General features: G+C 45.0%; 1 pseudogene; it reads right to left on the reverse strand.

Annotated features, from left to right (window-relative positions):
* Positions 1–6560: 6560 nt before the first annotated feature.
* Positions 6561–7107, reverse strand: LOC119808694 (annotated as a pseudogene).
* Positions 7108–7355: the final 248 nt, after the last annotated feature.

Here is a 7355-nt window from a genome sequence, read left to right on the forward strand (position 1 = left end):
TACGTATTCAATCTTGTTGGGGACCCTTCCCCAACTACCTTGGTTATGGAAGACCCTGGGTAGTGCCGCAGAAATCAGGACACAGGGGATGCAGAGTAGGAGATACAACTGCATACTTTATTGCAAAGCCAGTGCTCTTTTTTATAATACTCAAATCACGATTCAAACTAGGTTCCCATAATACATGAAAATAGTTTCATAAACTAGTAACTTGGTTGCAAATAATTTCAAGAGCTTTGTGCCCTAGTTAATCTAAACAAAAAGCCTGGTGTTATGGGAATAATTCTTGCTGTAATATAATATGTAAAAACACCTCATCAGAAGACAAACCATAACCTAATCAGAGTCTTTGAACTACAGTGCACATTTGTGTTCTCAAGAACTGACTATTGGCAAAGCATTCTACTAATGGAAGAGATTTGCCTCCTCCTGATTTGGTTTGCCAAGCCTATCAGCAGGAATGCTACCTCAAGTCACCCCTGCACAGAGTTTCTATGCAGTTCAAAACCGGCCCTCTACACAGTCTGTTAGCCTGTGTCTTTTTGTAGGTGACTTCAGTCTATTTATATTAAATGATATTAATGACCACTGATTTCTAGTTCCTATTGTTTTAGTTTTCATTGTTGATGATGTTATTGTGTGTTTTCCCTTCTTTGGTATTTGCTGCTGTGAGATCATCCACTGTCTGTGTTTTGGTGGATGTAGCTAACTTCCTTGTGTTGGAATTTTCCTTCTAGTACTTTGAGTAGGACTCGATTTGTGGCTAGGTATTCGTTATATCTGGTTCTGTCATGGAATATCTTGTTTTCGCCAGCTATGGTGATTGAAAGTTTTGCTGGGTATTATAGTCCAGGCTGGCATCCATGGTCTCTTAATGTCTGTATAATGTTTGACCAGGACTTTCTGGCTTTCATTGTTTCCATTGAGAATTCTCATGTAATTCTGATAGGTTTGCCTTTATATGCTACTTGACCTTTTTCCTTTGCAGCTCTTAATATGATGTGGGAAGTCCTTCTGTATATGTATTGCTTTTATTAATTAATGAATAAAGCTGTTTCAGCCAATGCCATAGCAGAGTAAAACCAGGTGGGAAATCAGAACAGAGATAAAGAGAGAGAAATTAGACAGAGTAAAAGAGTTGCATATAGCTGCCAAAGGAGAAAGATACTGGAGAAACTTACCAGTAGGCCACACCCTCATGGATATACATAGATTAATAGTAACAGGTTAATTTAAGTTATAAAAGTTAGTCAGGAATATGCCTAAGCTATTGGCCAATCATTATTGCGATTAATACAGTTTTTGTGTGATTATTTGGATCTGAGCTGTCAGGAAACAAAAGAGCAGTCTCTTACAACAAAATGGTACCCAAACAACTGGAGCTAACATGCATGGCCTGCCACCCACTCTGGGTCCGGGACCTTCTACACCCACTCATGGTTAGAAGAAAGTAGCTGATAGCATGCCAGCAACTCAGCACTCTCTGCCTGGGCAACTGACTGGATTGGGACTGCTAGGTGTGCACAGGTAGGAAAGCATGGCGGATTCCCACTGCCATATACAGAGATATTTCCAGGCCATGCAGTGCACTGCATGGCAGATTTAGCTTTTACTCAGATAAAAAGGTTTATGTTCTGCATACTCTTTCCCAGAGTTGAGGTGGTGAGCACAGCTCCTACCTGGCAGTCCCAGAACTGGTGGTAAAGGTACCTCCATCATATTAAAAGGCTGAGAGAGGCAGAGCCAGCATCCAGGGCCACTGTGACCACATTGTTTACCATTTTAAAATGCTCCTTGCCAGAAAATGATTACAGATATGCAATAAAGACAGAGTCAGACTTAAAAGACCTCTAAACAAGTCACCATGTGTTTAAAAATGTATGTAGGCTTGGGGGAGAGAAGAGAAAAAAGTATAGATAAAAGAGACAGTAAAAGTAATACAAAAAAGAGTATACAGTCTAGATTAAATGAGTAAAGAAAAATAAACCACATAAAGATGGAATATACACAGAATCTGGATTATGTATATTATTGTGTTTTGTTTGAATTTTTTAATGGCAGAGAGGCATTTAATTCTGAGGACTGCTAAGTTAAACCAACATAAGGTATCTTGACTTCAAAATTTGGGTCTAAGGATATGTTGCTTTGGAAAAGAGGTTCTGCTTTTGTTTCTACAGAAGATGAGAACCTGATGGAGGAGAGTTATCTGTCTATGTTACTTTCATTGGTTAATTAATAAAGAAAACTGCCTTGGCCCTTTAAGAGACAGAAAATTAGGTAGGTGGAGTAGACAGAACAGAATTGTGGGAACAAGGAAGTAGAGTTGGGGAGATGCTTCAGGTAGTCTCCATGATTCTCCTCTCTGAGATGAACGCAGGTTAAGATCTCTCCTGGTAAGCCACACCTCGTGGTGCTACACGGATTACTAAATATGGGTTAAAGGAAGATGTGAGAATTAACCAATAAGAGGCTACAGATAATGGGCCAGGCAGTGTTTTAAAAGAATACAGTTTCCGTGTAATTATTTCGGGTGTAAAGCTAGCCGGCAGCCGGGTGGCGGGACACAGCCCCGCTGCTTCCTTCTACAAGAACCTGTGTATTCCTTTAGCAGAGTAAAGCCAGGCAGGAAATCAGAACAGAGAGAGAAAGAAAAAGAGAAGGAGAAAGAGAAAGAGAAAGGGGGAAAGGACAAATCAAAGATTTGTACAAATCAAAGATGTAGCTGCTGAAGGAGAAAGACACCAGAAAACCTTACTGGTAGGCTACAGCCTCATGGAGACACATAGATTAAAAGAAATGGGTTAATTTAAAATATAAGAGTTAGCCAGGAATATGCCTAAGCTATTGGCCCAGCAGTTTTGTAATTAATACAATTTCTGTGTGATTATTTGGGTCTGAGTTGCCAGGAAACAAAAGAGCAGTCTCTTAAGAGTCTTTCTTGAGACTCTTTCTTCCATCTCTTGTATTCTGCTGTTCTGACATTGGATCCCTTGAAACTGGAGTTACAGGTTCTGAGCTGCTGTATAGGTGTTGGGAATTGAGCCCCCCTCCTCTGAAAGAACAGCAAGTGCTCTTAACCACCAAACCATCTCTCTGGCCCAAAAACCAGTCCTATGGTTTTTAATTCCACCTTTAAAGCTCGATATTGTGCCCAAAGACACAGAGCTCTGTAAAGAAGGAATATAATAATGCAAACATTTATGCGGTATTGAAAGTTCCAAAGAATTTAATCAATATAACTCTATTAAACGTATTTGGAAATGTGCTGGTTGACTTCTGCCTGCCTGTATATTTATAATATGCACACATGTGCATTTACTAAGTCTTTCTAATGTTATAATGTTGTCATGGTTTGTGCAAAGCCCTACCCACCTCTGGCTCGCTGCTGGGCTGCTGGGCAGGCTGTTAACAGACAGGGTGTACTCAGCACCTTCCAGCAATGCTAACCGACTTCAGACTCCAGTTCTCACCTTGTTCTTTTGAAGATAGGAGGTGATCTTTTGAAGATAGGAGGCTTCAATGAATTTTGTGTATGGAATTTCTCTTGGACTGAGCTTTTGAGAGCTGAGAAGAGGGCAAGGTGCTGAGCATAAAGTTACATAAGTTAGGAACTTCTGGGGTTGGTTCTCCTCTCTGTGGTGCTGGTGGACACCTGACAGAAGCTTGAAGACAGGTTTGCTTTGGCTCACAGTTCAAAGAGGATACCCATCACTGCAGGGGAGGCATGTTATCCCTGGCTCAGTCACGCTGAGAAGCAAGGAAGCAGAGACAGCTGGGGTTCTGAGTCAAGCTCTGGGTGGACTCCCATAGCAACAGGTCCTCCAAGCTCTCCCCTCCCGCACTCCCCTTGCTCCCAGCCTCCAAAAACAGCACTGTAGGCCAGGAACCAAATGTTAAAACACATGGGCTAGTGGGGGACACTTTGCATTCAACCTTCCTGGTACTGTTCCCCCAAGTACTGAGGAGCTTTTCAGACTTTGGTTGGTGCAGAAACCCAATGGTCTCATAGTCCCTTGAGGTCAAGTCTACGGCTTAGTCTGTGACTCCATTCTGCTGAGTTGCTAAGTGGACTGGAAACTACATTGCTTAGAGGTCAGAAACCACTATGTCTCTTTTAAAGAAGCTTAGGGTGACATTTAGCGCAGATGCTAGAGTCAAGCAAACTGGTTCTCAACCTTAGCTTTGCAATTTTACAGTCTTCATTTGTAAGCAAGCTTTATTATAACCCTTAAAAGCTCCATTCCATCTCATTCATGACATGTTAGGGTCACATTGAAACTTGAAAAAAACTACATAAACCATTAGCACGGCCACACAGTGTAGACACATAACTTATTGTGCTATCCTGATTGCTATTACTTTTTCCTGGTGAGCTGGGCTGGGCACACAATAGGCCAATAAATCAATAAAGTCTCCTGTCTTCACAGTGTAAACAGTTGTTCCCGTTTCTTCCCTGACTGTAGCCTTCACCAATGGAAGGGGCAAGAGCTAAGCGACTGTTAAAAAGAAACCACATGTGGAGTTCTGCTCAATTCAAGGACTAAAGAAAGCACTTAGCATGCAGATACTCAAAGGAGGAGGCAGTGGGCTGGCTACTCACTGCTGTTGAGGGATAGAAAGAATCCCCATCACCTGACTCCAGCTCCCCTGGAGTCTGCCGCCTTTCCTGCTCTGCCTTGGCAGAGCTTGCAGGGGCCTTTGCATCAAATGCTGACACGGAGCTTTGTGGTCACTGCCACTGCCACCCACATCATCCCCATGAAGGAGCCTTATGTCCTCCTGCCAGCCTCCTAAAAGAGGCAAGATAGGAAGACTGCGTTTTTTAGGGCTGCTTTGTAGACCGGAGAGGCTTTTCTCTGTTTCTTTGTTTGAGAACTCTCACTCTGCCTGCAACAATCAAGCTTGTTGATCAGAAAGAAATACAGAGTTCTAAGAGGAAGTCTCAGTGGACCGTAGGTTTCAGAAGGATGTGTGTGGAGGATACACACTGCCAGACAGCAGAAGAGCGAGCGACTCTGTCTGGGTTAGAGGACGAGGGTGGTCAGAATACAGAGCCGTCTGTGGAATTATAGAATTTCCCCCCAACACACTTGCCAGTCTTTTACTTGCTTTGTGACATTAAGGTAATTACTTAGCCATTCTAGGCTTGAAAGCAAACTATTTTACAGAGGAATTTCTATTTCCCTACTACGTGCCCAGTGTATAGATGCTAATCAGTGACATTCGGGACAGAGGTCGGGCGAGAGCAAGTGGCTTTCATCAGGGGGTGGCTGCAGCAGTCACCAGCAGATTGTAGCAGTCTCCACGCCTCTGCATATCCTAAACTCTCATCCTGACCACAGATTAGCACAGAGAGCACAGACAGCCCCAACACCCATATTGTGCAAGCTGCCTCAGAGGTCAGAAGAGGACACCAGACTCCCTGAAGCGGGGCTGGGAGGTGACTGAGTGAGTAGCTGGGCGCAGAACTCGGGTCCTCCACAAGAGCAGAATCTTAACCTCTGAGCCCCCTTAAGTCCCACGAGTTCTTACTGGTATCACTTAAAAGTGAGCACTGGCAAGTGCAAAGAACGTGCACTAAAACCAGAGAATTACCTAATGATCATGCTTCTTCTACTCGATGAACACTATACACTAAATATAACAGCACAGGAAATATGGCATGCTTTCACACACACACGGCGTCTGTCAACAGTTCACATAATTGTAGGGCCGTGTCCTTATCTGTTCTCAATTTTAGTCTTTTCACTCTTGTTTCTATTAATTCTTTTAAAAGAAATACCTGTTGAGCCATTCTGGACCAGATAGCATCACCATCGTGACTGTGGTCATTTCTTCCTCCTCCTTTTTTTTCCCTCCTTGTGTGTGTGTGTGTGTGTGTGTGTGTGTGTGTGTGTGTATCATCAAATGACTTCACTATAAAATGTGTGCTATTTGTCTGCAGTTGTTTTTCTAAAAACACAAACTTGAGAACTGAGTACCACATCCCAAGGAATTGCCCTGTGGCTAGGAGGACCTGGATGGAGGTGGCCGGGCTTTCCATATACCCCAAGGTACCTTACTTGTACCTCATTCACTCCAGGACTCCAAGCTACCTCTGGCCAGGGAAGGAAATTGCCAAAGGGCTACTGGTATTAATCGCTGCACATTCCAGTCTAGAAGTCTAGCCACAATACGAAAACCCACAAACAGCTGGTGCGCGCCTTTGCTGTCCTGACTTGCTAGCCTCCAGCCTGGCTTCTGCACACCGCACAGGATAAGCCTACCACTCACATGCAGGGTCCGTGTTCAAGGCTAAAGGTTTGTTCAGGACAGCCCAGGTCACGTAGTCCTGAAACCCCTGTAGGGTCTATTGAGGTCACACCCTTGGAGAGGCTGGTCAAAGGCAGTACAACGCGTGAGCAAGTACAATGTCCCACCACCCAACTTGCTCTCCATCCAATATGGACACCAACCCAGTCAAGGTTAAAATCTTGATATCAGTGAGCAACTAATATTCGTATGAACCAGGAATCCATTTCTTTATTAAATGGCGCTTTCCAAAGGTGTCAGGCATATTCTTAGGAAGCATGTTGAGATGGCGCTGGAGGATCCTGGCTTTCAGGTTCTGGAGCGGGAGCTGGCACAACTTGCACTTTCTGGGCTGCCGGGAACTCGTGGACTGCTTGCTCTATCTGTGGTTTGGGGTCCAGCACTTGAGAAATGATCCTGTCTACTCCTTCTTCCAACACGCCTGACTGAACCACTCTCTGCCTCAGCCCATTTCACAGCTGGTTCTTGTTCATTGCAGGATTCCATTCTTGTTTGTCCAGATGTGTTGACACAAAATTATCCACTTTCTGGTTTGGTGTCCACTTCTGCCAAGTAGTCCCGGGGGATGTTGAACACGCCACGGCTCCTGAGCTGCTTCACTATTAGAGGAATGAACCGCAGGTCACCTCCCAGAGGCAGCGACGGGGGGTTGACCAGGCCGCCCGCCCCACTGGAGTCCACCGCCTGTGCGGGTTCCGAGGCCAGACCCTCCGCGGCTGCTCCCACACCTTCTGCCATGGCCGGCCGGGCTCAGCTGTTCCTCTAGGAGCCACGGGCACGGCTGTGCAGACACGGAGGCCCCCCCCCCCCCCCCCCCCCCCCCGAGGCGGCGGCGACTGCAGAGCCCGCTGCAGAGCCCAGGGCGCTTCTCCCTCCACTTCTTTTTAAATGGGGTCTTATTACGTAGCCCAGGCAGGCCTTGCCTCATAATCCTTCTGGCTCAACGCCCCCCTCCCGAGGATTTTGATTACAGCAGGCATCACCACGCCTGCTGTGTTTGTGACCTATAAGGAATTCTGACAGATTATAGGGTTTTTTTTTTT

The sequence above is a fragment of the Arvicola amphibius genome, chromosome 3 (assembly GCF_903992535.2).
Source record: "Arvicola amphibius chromosome 3, mArvAmp1.2, whole genome shotgun sequence".
NCBI classification, from domain to species: Eukaryota; Metazoa; Chordata; class Mammalia; order Rodentia; family Cricetidae; genus Arvicola; species Arvicola amphibius.